This window comes from Papaver somniferum, chromosome 10, assembly GCF_003573695.1.
Source record: "Papaver somniferum cultivar HN1 chromosome 10, ASM357369v1, whole genome shotgun sequence".
Lineage (NCBI taxonomy): Eukaryota > Viridiplantae > Streptophyta > Magnoliopsida > Ranunculales > Papaveraceae > Papaver > Papaver somniferum.
The window spans coordinates 1,585,423-1,600,211 of record NC_039367.1 but is presented as its reverse complement, the minus strand read 5'-3'; positions in this window follow the sequence as shown (position 1 = coordinate 1,600,211).

The following is a 14,789-nucleotide window of genomic DNA, read 5'->3' as shown; positions in this document are numbered from 1 at the left end:
TTGTTGCAGTCACTGGTTGGATGATTGACGAACCAATGGTAACAACAATGTTTTGGATCCGCCATTTCCTTTTCAGTTGGTGGAAGTTTGAGAGGAGGTAGCTTAATAGCATCATCTTGCATCCATGCTTCCAGTAGTTCGATAACTTCTTCAATTGAAAACGAGAAGTTTAGAGCAGCCTCTCCAGTTTCTTGTTGATGTGCAGGCGTCTTAGTCGCAACCTTTCGGGGTTGAGCTGTCTGTTGCGCTGGTGCCACACACTTGGGTTGTTGTTCTGCAGATGGAGCTTTTATTTTTCCTCTTTCACTCACCACTCTTACAGAGGGGTTGAGTGTTGTATTGTTTGTTGATGAGACGTCTGTTACCTCGAGTCTCTCGTGCATCTTCATTCCTGGCGGGCCTGGTCATTTCTAGCAAGGTTATTGCTGTCCTGGCCGACCGCTTGGCAGTTTCATAAAGTTCAGAGAATGTCTAGAAGTTAAGGTTCTCCAGTAGAGTGCATAGACGGGTACCATGACATTAATGTACAACTCCACCAATTGATGTTCGGTCACATTTGGATCATGGAAATCTAGCGCTTGAATTTTGAATCGCTTGACATAATCATTTGGATGTTCATTGTTTCTCTGAAACATTCGACCCAAGTATGATAAAGTGATTTTCTCAGACACAAAGAATTATTTCTTGTAGAAAGCGGTAACCATCTCACACCAACTGGCTATGCTGTTTGGTGCAATGTTGTTGTGCCGGGTATAAGCTCTTCTAGTGAGTGATTTTGAGAATTATTTCAGGCGGAGGACGTGGTTGTATTTATGCTCCCCTAGTGATTCCAGAAAAAGAGAGATGTGTTCACGAGCGTTACCAGTACCGTCATAAAGGGAGAAGTAGGGAGAGGAATATCCTCTTGGAAGAGGAACTCTTTACACATCGGGAGGATAAGGAGGCTGGTGTTGATGAATGGTAGCTGGATTTTCCCTGCCTCGATTCTGGAGAAGTCGTTCCAGGTCCTCACGTGTGATAAAATTGGATTTTTGGTTCCTCTCTGATAGACGTTCAGGAGCTACTCGAGCTTCTTCATCCATAAAGACATGTCATATTGAAGTACTTGCACCAGGAGTTATGAAAGTGTTCCTTATCTGCTTCGTTTGGGGTTGGCGCGGTTCTGGTGGTAATCTTTCTGTTAATTTCTTGAGAAAAGTGAGTACCTCCTTCTGATTTGTAGCCATGTCCGTCTAAGATTTGTCAAGAACTTCTTGTCTCTCCATTAAATCGAAAATGGTAATGGGAGGTTGGTTTCCTCTGGCTCCTGACAGGAAGTGGATCTCGGTGAACTCCTTCAGTGCCTAATTTAATTTCCCATGCATCCACTTTATCTTTGAAAATGTGTTTCAATTTGTTATAGTCACTAGTTGGGTGATTGATGAACCTATGGTAACGGCAATATTTGGGATTCACCATTTCCTTTTCAGTTGGTGGACGTCTGAGAGGAGGTAGCTTGATAACATCATCTTGAATCCATGCTTTTAGGAGTTCGATTACTTCTTCAATCGGAAACGGGAAGTTTAGATCAGCCTCTCCAGTTTCTTGTTGCTGTGCAGGCGTCTTAGTCGCAGCCTTCCGGGGTTGAGTTGTCCGTTGCGCTGGTGCCACACGCTTGAGTTGTTGTTCTGCATATGGAGATTTTATTTTTCCTCCTTAAGTCACCACGCTTACAGAGGGTTAAGTGTTGTATTATTTGTTGAGACGTCTGTTCCCTCGAGTCTCTTGTGCATCTTCATTCCTGGTGGTCCTGGTCTTTCCTTGGAAGGCTGGTGTTGTTCTGGAAGACCGCTTAGCAGCTTTATGAAGTTCAGAGAATGTCTGGAAGTGCAGGTTCTCCAGTAGTGCGTGATAGACGGGTACCATGAAATTAATGCATAACTCCACCAATTGATGGTTGGTCACATTTGGATCATGGAAATCTAGCGCTTGAATTATGAATCTCTTGTCATAATAATTTGGATGTTCATTTTTTCGCTGAAACATTCTACCCAAGTCTGATAAATTGATTTGCTCAGACACAAAGAAATATTTCTTGTAGAAAGCGGTAACCATCTCACACCAATTGGCTATGTTGTTTGGTGCAATGTTGTTGTGCCAGGTATAAGCTCTTCTAGTGAATGATTTTGAGAATTCTTTTAGACGGAGGACGTGGTTGTATTCATGCTCCCCTAGTGATTCCAGAAAAAGAGAGATGTGTTCACGAGCGTTACCAGTACCGTCATAAAGAGATAATTAGGGAGTGGAATATCCTCTTGGAAGAGGAACTCTTTGCACATCGGGAGGATAAGGAGGCTGGTGTTAATGAATGGTAGCTCGATTTTCCCTGCCTCGATTCTGGAGAAGTCGTTCCAGGCCCTCACGTGTGATAAATTGGATTTTTGGTTCCTCTATGATGGAATTTCAGGAGCTACTCGAGCTTCTTCATCCATAAAGACACGTCATGTTGAAGTACTTGCACCAGGAGTCATGAAAGTGTTCCTTGTCTGCTCCATTTGAGGTTGGCGCGGTTCTGGTGGTAATTTTTTTGTTAATGTCTTGAGAAAAGTGAGTACCTCCTTCTGAGTTGTAGCCATGTTCTTCTGAGCTTTGACAAGAAATTATTGTCTCTCCATTAAATCGACAATGGTAATGGTAGGTTGGTTTCCTCTGGCTCCTCCGGTTTCTCGCCCTGACGAAGAAGTGGTAGCAGCTATGGTGACGATTGGAGGAGTCACGCTCGAACAAATATTGGGAGTGGCAGTGGCCCTGGCTCTGGTGATATGAGGCGTCATTCCAGAGGGGATGCTTCCAGCGCTGCTGGTGTTGGTGCAAGAGGATGTAACACCATGAGATGTGTTGACCGTGTTGGCAAGTGGTACATTGGTTCCGGCAGCATGGGTATTGACGCCAAGAGTGCTTTCAGCTCCAGTAGCATCAGGATTAGTTACTGATCCAGAACTAAGATCCACCGTCTTGAATTCGAAAAAATTGATATGAAATTTAAAATTGATCTTGCAATATAGAGATTAATCTCCTTCTGTGGCCGCCAGTTGTTTTGGGGTAAAAACTGATTATGTTGGAAATAGTAGATTTGGGTGTGCCACCGAGAAACGAATCTAAACCCTAAACAAATGCACTGCATGGGAGTACTTTAGATTCGAGAGAACATTTTGTACAATTCTAGCCTAAACCAAGAAATGGCCGTTCCAGCCTTGCTTCGGTCACAAAATGAAGGAGAAGGGTTGATCTTAGGGAGGGAATCGAAGAAGGTGTTGAGATCATAATGTTGAATTATGAAGGTGTGGATGTTTTATGACTTGTATCACAATGTGGAAATTTCTTGCGGAATGTAAGCTATAAGTTCTTAGTGTTTTCTGGATACTAGTGTTGATAACCATTGTTGGTTCAAATAGGTTGAAAACCTATTTATACAAGTCATAGTTGCATGCACCTTGATCTCATAGGAAGTGGATGTAGTCGAGTGATGGAGAAGTGGGGATCGTGTAAAAATGTTGAAAACCACGTCTTACTATGATGGAAGACGGGTCGGTTTACACCCACTACTTCTCTACTGCCACTAACTTTCCGCCTTTCCCGACACTTTCTCATAATGGGCGTGCGGCGTGTAAACCGCTAGACCAGTACCCTGATGAACATCCCCCAGTTTGTGACATTCTTGATGTCTCGAGTATTTTCGTGGAAAATATGTAGCGGGTTGTTGAGTAGGTCTTATTTGCAAGACCTAGTTATTTTGACCAATCACACGCAAGATAGATGGGGGCGGTCATATGTTACAAGTCAAGCCATGAGTCTTGGCGCAAGAAATAGCACGTAATGCTTCTTAGGTCAAATAATTAAGTTATTTGTGAAATCGATATTTATAAAACATCGTTTGTAATCGATGCATATAAAGCATCGCTTTTAAGAAAGAAGCTCAAAATAATCGATGCCCATATGCATCGTTGTATCAACTTGTTTAAATTAGTCGCGGAGCTTAATGTCTTAAAAGGAGCATGAACGGCCATCTTCAAGAAGCTTCCAGGAGTTATTCTTGCACGCCAAAGGTGGTCCGGTCGTTCCTTATAGGAGAGTGATGCTTGGTAACCATTTTAACATCCTATTGGTCGGCCAAGTTAGATCTAGACCGGTTAAATTGGCTATCCAAATTGAGTGGCTGAGCTTCTTTGGGGAAGTTATTGGTGGCCATTGAATTCATTTAAGACCCTTATAGGAAGCGCGACTAGCCACCTTTGGGCAGTCGTTCAAGGGCCTACAGGTATGTCGCGGCTTGGCTGATCGGTCCTTATGGAAGAGGGATGGCCGGTGATCACGGCGGCATCTTATTGGTCACCTAAAATTATATCTAGGCCGGTCGATTCGGCCAGCGAATTTGGACGGCTGAGATCGTTTTGCGACAATAATGTGTTGTTGCTGGCCATAACAAGGAAGTTATGGCCGTGTGGCCAACCTATTTTGAGATAACGGTTTTGAGTGTTAGCTATGGGCTGGGAGCAGTTCGATCGGCCAAGGCTATAGTCGGGCCGCTGGTAAGCACATTCATACCTTTCCTGTTGATTAGAATTGAATCTAGGCCGGTCAATGCGGTCGACGAAGTTGGACGGCCACGATTGATTTAAGACCACCATATGCGGTCTTAATTCCTTTGAACCCTTTTTTTATCCGCGCGTCTGGCTTACTTTTTGCTTGCGGTTAGGGTTGTTTCCGGCGTGCTATAAGGATTCTGATTGGTTGGAATAATAGTGGGCCCGCCAGTGAGTAACATGGAGCTTGTCTGGCCGTGCTGGGAGGAGGCCAGGCAAATTGGATGGCCAAAACGTATGGTCATGATCGTTTTGAGACTGACATGGGAAGCCTATGTTCAATTCCTTAAGGAATTAGGCGTATCGGCCAACCAACTTCCACTTTTAATCAAAAGTATATGCGGCGCATTTAAAGCGATCTGATTGGTTGATGAGAAAGATGGACCAGCAGGCAGTAATATGGGGGTTGCAGGTCGGCCACGGGAAGCGCCTGCTAAGGAAAACAGGTCATCCAGGTGATGTGGTCGCGCCTCCTTTTGTTGATGCCTTTATTCGCCGCAGTTTCTCTTTGTTTCTTTTTTCTACTTTTGGTAGGATTTTGCTCCTACTAGGGGAGAAATGATTAAATACCAGGTTAACAATTATATCTGTTACAAACCAACTATTACGTAGAACGATACAAGTTTTGTGTGGCTATTGTTGTAGCATGACCTACTGTCTCCAGGCGTCTTAAGTTCTTCGTATTCTTCACATCAGCAGCAGAAAAGTCTGCAATTCGATCAATCTCCTCTGTTGTTGCTCTAAACTCTCCCAAACTATTGGTACCCCCACTACAACTCCTCGGAACTCTATATATACTCGATAGGGCCTCAAAATCACATCCATACATGGGAAAATATTCTTTCCTTTTTTCTTCTCTTGCACACGTCTTACAGCTGCAAACTCTCCTTATTTATCTCTGACATGCTCCAAACTGTTGCTCGAGTCAACAATTATGCGCAGAACTCGTTCAAACTCCTCAAAACTCATACAATCCCGTGAAATACCTCTCTCGTGAACGCGTTGCTTTGTTTACTTCTCTCGGATTATTCATCCCAATTTAGATGAATCAAACGACTATACCTACTTTGTCTAAGCATAACAGTCCCATACCAATCCACTGGAGCGATTGAATCACTCCAGAAATCTCCAAAATCAAAAACAACAACTCTCGGGTTTTCTCAAGCAAAACCCGTAACACCTTGTTTCACTCAATCTTGATGATTTCTCAAATTCTGATCAAAATCAATAACCATACCACGCCTGTGAAGCTGAAACAAGTCCCAATAATTCCTAGCCATTGAGTCTCCTTCAATCATGTCCAAAAATGCCAACCCTAATTCAGCCACCTGAAGAGCATTATTTCTCGCCAAAATTCAGTTTCAAACGAAGGGGATGAAGGTGCCTCGTAACCAGTTGTTGGGGTGCCAATAGTAACTGAGGTGCCCCTTATCCAAACTGGGGGTCCGTTTATCAAATGCCATATGAGGGTGCTCCAATAATTTTTCGAGCCGATTTTTCCAAAAAAATTTAAAAATAACTACAAACACACAAAACACCATAATAAGTACAAAATCGAGTACCAAAAATACAGAAAATTGAGGACAACTTAGACACAAAAATGTGTCTATCATAACCGATCCTAGTGATTGGTGTGATCGATCACAAGTATGTACCATATTTAGGTATAACCGATCCTAATGATTGGTATAACCAATCTGAACTCATGTATGTGACTTGGTACGACCGATCACAACTAACCCTTGTGATTTGGTATGACCAATCACATAGTAGTCTTGGAATACGGGTAGACCAATTCTAAACTTGTTAGGAAATGTGGTATAACCGATTCCAAGAAAGCAAATCCATATAAATATTAAATAAGGATTTGCAGTGAAAAGATGTCAACATACTTTGAACACGAGCAGTAAATCTTGTCATTTATTTTTCAAAGATATTCCTTAGTAATCAAGGTGATCATGTGCCAAAATAAATTAAGAATCTCTAATTAAGGTTTTTAATTTTATATGCTTTAATTACCAGCAATTAATGCATAGCTCTAGAGAATTGATGAGTGCCAAATATTGTATATATTTATCCCTTTTTGTTGGCATTTAACTCATCTTTTGCGCATTAATTCTACATTTTATCCCATATTCTGTATTTTCATTGTTTTCAAGAATAAATATTTTTCTTACTTAATTTTGCATTTTTAGGTAACAAATAAAATCTGGATGAAGTGCGGAGCAAAAAGAGCAGAAAAGTAGTGAAAAGCCGGGAGGAATTACGCAAGGAAGCCGCGAGGAATGTTGCGCACAAGACCAAAAAGCTAGGAATGGGCTCAAGAAGGAAGAATTGTTCTTAAAGAAGATATGGGCTTGGCATATCCAAAGCCCAAAACCCTTACCCAAATCCGTTTCTTTTATCCATACCCATTTCCATGAGAGCCGTCAGATTGGATCCATTTTGTCATCCAGCGGTCACCTCATCACTGTGCATCAAATCCCGATGATTCCGCCCAACACTACAGCACCTAACCTAATCTAGCACCGTTGACTTCGTTGTGTTCCACATCCAACGGTCGCTACAAACTGCTTCTCTCTTAGCCGTCCGATCTACCTACCATCTCCATATCCAGCAGCTCAGCTCGCCAAACATCGAATCAGATGCTCCCGCTTCACACCCTAGCACCGAAGCCTATTATCCACCCAAACACTTCCTTCTTCCCAAAACTTCGATCTCATCTTCTCCACCCGACCACTTCCAGAACCACCATCACCTGCAACTCCACTGCCACCACCAGACCTCGAGCTCCACCACCACCACAAACACCCGACAACACCACCATCTCCATCAACCGACAACAAAACCTATCATCCTATTTCACCCATTTCATTAACCCTACCCACTGTTAGGGTTTTGACATGAGAGAACTAGGTTGATGGGAACTGAATTCGTAGCAGAGGAGCAGAAGAAAGCATGGGTAATCGACAACAAGGACTAGAGGAGGCATGGGTCGAGCAAATTTTGGGAGTTTGTAAGTAAATTTTGTGTAATTTAAAAAACCCTAATTTTCTGATTTGGGGATTTACAATTAGGTTTTGTATTCTGGTATAAATTGTGCACTGTGGAACATTGTGAAGGGAGGGGAGAGAGACCCAAGTTTAATTAGAGTGAAAAATTATCAATCAATTGGCAATTGGCTTGTGTCCTGTCACTTTTGAATTCTCCATGTACACCAATACTGTTAGTATCATGTTAGGCCCTCTACTCATGAACTAAACATCCTAACTAGGGTTTAGATGAAACCCTTAGCCTTAATGCTAGGATGTGTGCCTATTGCTACTGATGTATGATAATATCACTGTGTAGGATGTATTTTTGTTGATGAACAACATATTGCTTTCACCTAGAATGTCAAGCATCCTAGGTAGTTAGAATCCATCTATGTATGTTCACTTACTCTCAATTGCTTGTTACTGTGTTTTGATTAGTTGTTCTTTAAGCAGACAACTAATGCTTGCCTTGATTTAGTGATTGGAGGTAATTTATCCACTTAAAGAAGCTGAGAAGTGCAATAGTTAACATGATAGTATGGGCTGAGAGGTGAATTCTCAAACCCTAGTTTCCCATTCATCAGATTCACCAACTCTTCATTGCTGTTCAGAAATTTTAACCTCAATATTTTCTTGTTCACCTTTAGTTATCTTTGTAACCTTGCTTCAATTTCAATGATTGAATTAGTGTAATGCTCTGCCTACAAATCTGCTTGTTCAGTTAATGTAAATGATTAGTGTCAATGATTAATGATTAATGTTGAATGAGTAGTCAGTGTTTAATGCTTCAGAAATAAATGCTGTGTTGACTTTGATGTTAGTAGAAATCCAATGCTAGCCTGAAGTTAATGCCATGAATGTCTTGAGTTCAGTTTGATTGTTAATGATTGAGAAGTTAATGTTAGTTCTGTTTACTGTTAGTGGAAAGTAAATGCTAGTTCTGTTAATGACTGTTAGTGGAAAGTAAATGCTAGTTCTGTTTAATGATTGAGAAGTTAATAACTGTTAATGATTGAGAAGTTAATGTTAGTTCTGTTTAATGTTAGTGAAAAGAAATGAATGTTAGTTTGACTTGTAATCTGCCCTGGTTAGTGTAATCAGTTAGAAATTGGTTACAATAAGAAAAATAGCACTTGCACCCCCTTGTCCCTGTGGAACTGACCTGTGCTTGCCCTGTGTTGCTTGCCGACACTGTGCACTTGCAGTTAGAATTTTTAGGACCATTTCTAGTCCCACCAAGTTTTTGGCGCCGCTGCCGGGGACTCGGTTGCGGCGCAATTGCTCTTTCTTTCTTGTGGGTTGTTACTGAACTGTTGTTGCTTACTGAACTGTGCTGTGGTGCTGTTTACTTGCTGCTGTTGTGCTAAGCCTGCTATTGAACTGGGCTGCCAAGCTGCTGTGCTGCTGCAGCTTTCTTTTCCTTGCAACCTGCTTCTCCTGCTGCTGTTGCTTTGTGCTGCTTGCCTGCTTGCCTCCCCTAAGCTGCTGCTCCTGCTGTTGCTGTTGCTGCTGCTGGTGCACTTGCAGCTTTGCTGAACCAAAGCCCAAATGGGCTGTAAGCTGCAGAAGGTGCAGAAACTGAACCAAAGCCCAACTGGGCCGTAAGCTGTGTAGGACGATCCAAAGCCCAACTGGGCTTTTGCAACTAAAACTGAACAGCTGGGTTGTGCTATTCAGGTAGGCCTAACCCATGAGCTAACCCAACTGGGCCTCATTAAATTCATTTGGGCTTGTATTTAAGTATTTATATTTGGGCTTGTAATAATTTTTATTTTAGTTTTCTTTCTATTTGGGCCTGTAATAATTTTTAATTTTCTTTCTTTTTTTTCTTTTTCTTTTCTTTTATGGGCTTGTAATTATTGTTTGTTATTATTCTTTTTCTTTTCTTTTATGGGCTTGTATTTTAATTTGGACTTTAGGTTTATATCCCATCCATTAGGCTCCTAACTTTACAAAAAAAAAAATTTGGGCTCTACATTTTATAAACCAAAACCCATTGTGAAACCAAAACCCACTCAAAACCAAATCATCAAAAAACCCATTTTAAACCAAAATATTGGGCCTTTTGTGGTTCAAAAATTGTTTCTGACTGCTCTGACCAACATGTTAGTTGAGGTACCTGCGAGGACATGATTGTGACCTACAGAGACCAAACAAACAGACTCGTTAGAATTAACCCGGACGATCCAATCGAAATCCTTAGTTCTGAGGTAGACAGTCCAGATCAATCAGAAACAATGGGAGAACCCCGTACACTCAAGGATTATATGTACCCAACGAGAACTAGTCAACCATCTTGTATTGTGCTACCCGAAGCCAATGGCCATTATGAGCTGAAATCGAGCACAATACAAATGCTTCCAGTTTTTAAAGGTGTTGAAAATGAAAACCCGTACCACCACGTGAGAGAATTTGAGGAGATTTGTGGAACTCTGCGTTTCATTCAAATGTCCGACGAAATCCTAAAGTTGAGGCTTTTTCCTTTCTCCCTTAAAGATAAGGCTAAGGCCTGGCTGTATGCTTTACAGCCTCAATCCATCATGTCTTGGGATGATCTCATCAAGGAGTTTTTCAAAAAGTTTTTCCCAAATCACAAGACTGCGACAATTCGTCAAAGTCTGAATAGCTTTGTGCAATTAGAGGGTGAGACCCTAGCTAGATACTTGGAGAGATTCAATGAATTATTGCTCCAATGTCCCCATCATGGTTTTGAAAAATGGAGACTTGTGCAAATTTTATATGAAGGTCTAGATGTGTCCACCCGAACAACGGTTGAGTCAATGTGCAATGGTCTTTTTGTAAACAAGACTGCTGATGCGTCTTGGGACTTCCTGATTGAAGTAGCTGAGAAGACGCAACAGTGGGAATCCATTCGTGAACCTAGAAAGACTACACCTGTAGCTAGAGTCCATAGGATTGAGTCTGATTTTGAAGGAAGTGCAAGGATGGCTGCGCTAGCAAGAAGAATAGAAGCGTTAGAACTACAGAAAAACGCAAACCCTTCTCCCACTACCTTTTGTGAACATGTCGAAATGGCTATCTGTGCTCTATGTAATGGATCTGATCACCAAGTCAATGATTGTCCGGAAATGCATGCATTCCAGGAATCTAAGCTTGAGCAAGCACACGCTATGTTTCAAAAACAAGAGCAACCCATATTCACAGACCTACAATCCAGGATGGAGAAACCACCCCAACTTTTCATGGTCCAAAGGCCCTGCCCAAGGAGGACCATCTCAACCAAATCAAAGCTATCAAAACAACCAAGGCTATCAATACCCGAGAAATCCTCAACAGCAGTCGTACCCTCAATACACTGCTGACAAGAAATTGTCCAACATTGAAGAAAGTATCAATCAGTTGACCCAACATCTGATGAAAAACGAGAAAGCAACTGATCAGCGAGTCACCGCTCTAGAACTACAGATGGGTCAAATTTGCGATGCATTGAATACAAGAGAAAAGGGTAAACTTCCTAGCCAACCCCAACAAGATCCAAAGAGGATATTTCAAGCGGGCACATCATCATCTTGCGAAAGAACCTCACCCGATCAAGTCCATTCCATCACCACTCTCCGAAGTGGTAAAATTGTTGAGAACAATGTAGGCATACCACAAACAAGTGAATCCGAGCCAAACTTAGCATTGCCTACACCACCTAAGGAAACCTCCAGTCCAGAAAAAGAATCCGAGCACATTAGTGAAGCCGACAAACCTACTGCTAGGAACGTCCCTCTACCTCCTAATGTTCCTGTTGCTCCTTTTCCTCAGAGGTTAGTTCGCCAACAGATAAGCACCCACTACAATGAGATGTTAGAACTGTTCAAAAGAGTCAACATCAACATTCCTTTTCTTGAGGCAATTAAGCAAATCCCTGCATATGCCAAATTCCTCAAAGATTTGTGCACTCAAAAGCGCAAGATTAATGTGCACAAACGTGCTTTCTTAGCTGAACAAGTGAGTTCCATCATTCTCAACAAAACTCCACCCAAGTTTAAGGACCCATGTTGTCCAACAATCTCTTGCACTATCGGAGAACACACGGTCAATAGAGCTTTATTAGATCTAGGTGCAAGTGTGAACCTCCTACCATATTCTGTTTATGTGCAGTTAGGTCTGGGAGAGTTGAAGCCTACACCTATAACTCTCCAATTAGCGGATCGATCCGTCAAAGTTCCTCGTGGAGTGGTAGAAGACGTTTTGATTAAGGTTGAAAAATTCTATTTTCCTGTAGACTTCATTGTCTTAGACACTCAACCTGTCCAAAACCCAAATTGTCACATTCCTGTCATTTTAGGACGTCCATTCTTGGCGACGTCCAATGCAATCATCAACTGTCGGAATGGAGTGTTGAAACTCTCTTTTGGAAACATGACTGTAGAATTGAATGCGTTTAATGTTAGTCAACAACCTGTGAATCTTGATGATGAGGAGGTACATGAAGTCAATATGATTGAGAGTTTGATACAAGATTCATTGACTAGCATTATGTCAAAAGATCCCCTGCAAGCATGTTTGGAAGGTGTTAACTTGGAGTTGTATGATGATGAATACACTAGTGAAGTCCAATCTTTGCTCGAATCTGTACCTCAAATGGACATCACTAAGTGGCAGAATACAGTGGAACAACCCCCACTTTCTGAGGAATTTGTTATATCTTCGGCTGAGTCGCCTAAGGCCAACCAGGAATTGAAACCATTACCTGATACTTTGAAGTATGCATTTCTAGGTCCTTCTGATACTTTACCTGTTATCATTTCTTCACAATTAAACATAGAACAGGAAAACAAGCTTTTAGGAGTACTTGAGGAGCAGAAAGAAGCCTTAGGATGGACCATCTCAGATCTCAAAGGGATAAGCCCCACCATTTGCATGCACCACATTAATCTTGAAGAGAATGCCAAACCATCTAGGGAAATGCAAAGGAGACTTAACCCTAACATGAGAGAAGTCGTTAAGAGTGAGATCTTGAAGCTACTTGATGCGGTTATCATATATCCGATTTCAGACAGTAAATGGGTTAGTCCCATTCAAGTTGTGCCTAAAAAGTCAGGCATTACTGTAGTTCGGAACGAAAAGAATGAGTTAGTCCCTTCACGTACAACCACAGGATGGCGAGTATGTGTCGACTACAGGAAATTGAACACAGTAACAAGAAAAGATCACTTCCCCCTTCCCTTCATAGACCAAATGCTAGAACGTGTGTCTGGACACAGTCACTACTGTTTTCTAGATGGATTTTCCGGTTATAACCAAATTCATATTGCACCGGAAGATCAGGAAAAAACTACATTCACGTGTCCATTTGGGACATTTGCTTTTAGACGTATGCCCTTCGGGCTGTGTAATGCACCTGCTACTTTTCAGCGGTGCATGATGAGCATTTTTTCAGACATGATAGATAGTTTTCTCGAGATCTTTATGGATGATTTCTCTGTGTTTGGTTCCTCTTTTGACGAATGTTTGGACCATCTAGTCCTTGTGCTATCAAGATGTAAGCAAAAGAATCTGATTTTAAACTGGGAAAAATGCCACTTCATGGTGAACTCCGGCATAGTTCTAGGACACATCGTATCGGAAAAAGGAATTGAAGTAGATAAAGCTAAAGTCGACCTCATTCAGCAATTACCTCAACCCCACTCTGTGAAGGGGATTCGATCATTTTTAGGTCACGCTGGGTTCTACCGGTGATTCATCAAAAACTTTAGCCAAATCTCAAGACCTTTGTGTAACCTACTCGCCAAAGATGTTGTCTTTAACTTCGATGCTGCTTGTGTGAAGGCATGGGAAGAACTCAAGACTCTCCTCACCACCGCTCATATAGTCCGACCACCAGATTGGAAACTACCGTTCGAGCTCATGTGTGATGCCTCTGATTATGCCGTTGGCGCTGTTCTAGGGCAGCGTGTTGATAGACTACCATATGTGATATACTATGCTAGTAAAACTCTTAATGATGCTCAACTCAACTATTCGACTACCGAGAAGGAGTTACTTGCCGTGGTATTTGCATTGGACAAGTTTAGATCTTATTTGATAGGATCTAAGATCATCATATACACTGACCATGCGGCTTTGAAGTATCTTCTTTCTAAGAAGGATGCTAAAGCTCGCCTTATTCGATGGATACTCTTATTACAGGAATTCGACATCGAAATCCGTGATAAGAAGGGGTGTGAGAATGTGGTTGCTGATCACTTGTCCCGATTAACTAGTGAGTCTGTTGATGAATCTGAGCTGATTAGAGAATCATTCCCAGATGAACAGCTGATGTCTATCTCAGACCTCCCTTGGTTTGCTGATATCGTTAACTACCTTGCTGCAGGTAGGATGCCCTCACATTGGTCGAGACAAGACCGCTATAAGTTTTTGGCTGAAGTTAAACATTTCCTTTGGGATGACCCATATCTGTTTAAGTACTGTCGGGACCAAATCATTAGTAGATGTGTCCCCAACACCGCACAGAAAGATGTGATATCTTTTTGTCATGACCAGGCATGTGGAGGCCATTTCAGTGCCAAGAAAACCGCTGCAAAGATCTTGCAGTGTGGATTCTATTGGCCATCATTGTTCAAGGATTGCCATGATTATTGTGTTGCTTGTGAACGCTGTCAAAAGCTAGGAAGCATTTCGAGGAGAAACATGATGCCATTGAACCCCATTTTGATTGTGGAGATTTTTGATGTTTGGGGGATCGACTTCATGGGTCCATTCCCTATTTCTGACGGTAGAGTGTACATCCTAGTCGCAGTTGATTACGTTTCTAAGTGGGTAGAAGCCATAGCAACCAGAACAAATGACCACAAGGTGGTACTTTCATTTCTAAAGGAAAACATATTCGCACGTTTTGGTACCCCTAGAGCTATCATCAGTGACGGCGGTTCACATTTTCGTAACAAGTACTTTGAGTCTTTAGTACGCAAGTATGGCATAACTCACAAGGTTGCTACTCCGTACCACCCTCAGACTAGTGGACAAGTAGAAGTTTCTAATAGGGAAATTAAGCACATTCTGGAGAAGACGGTCAACCCGTCTAGGAAAGATTGGTCATTAAGATTGAATGATGCTTTGTGGGCCTATAGAACAGCTTATAAGACACCAATTGGCATGTCCCCCTATCGTCTAGTGTATG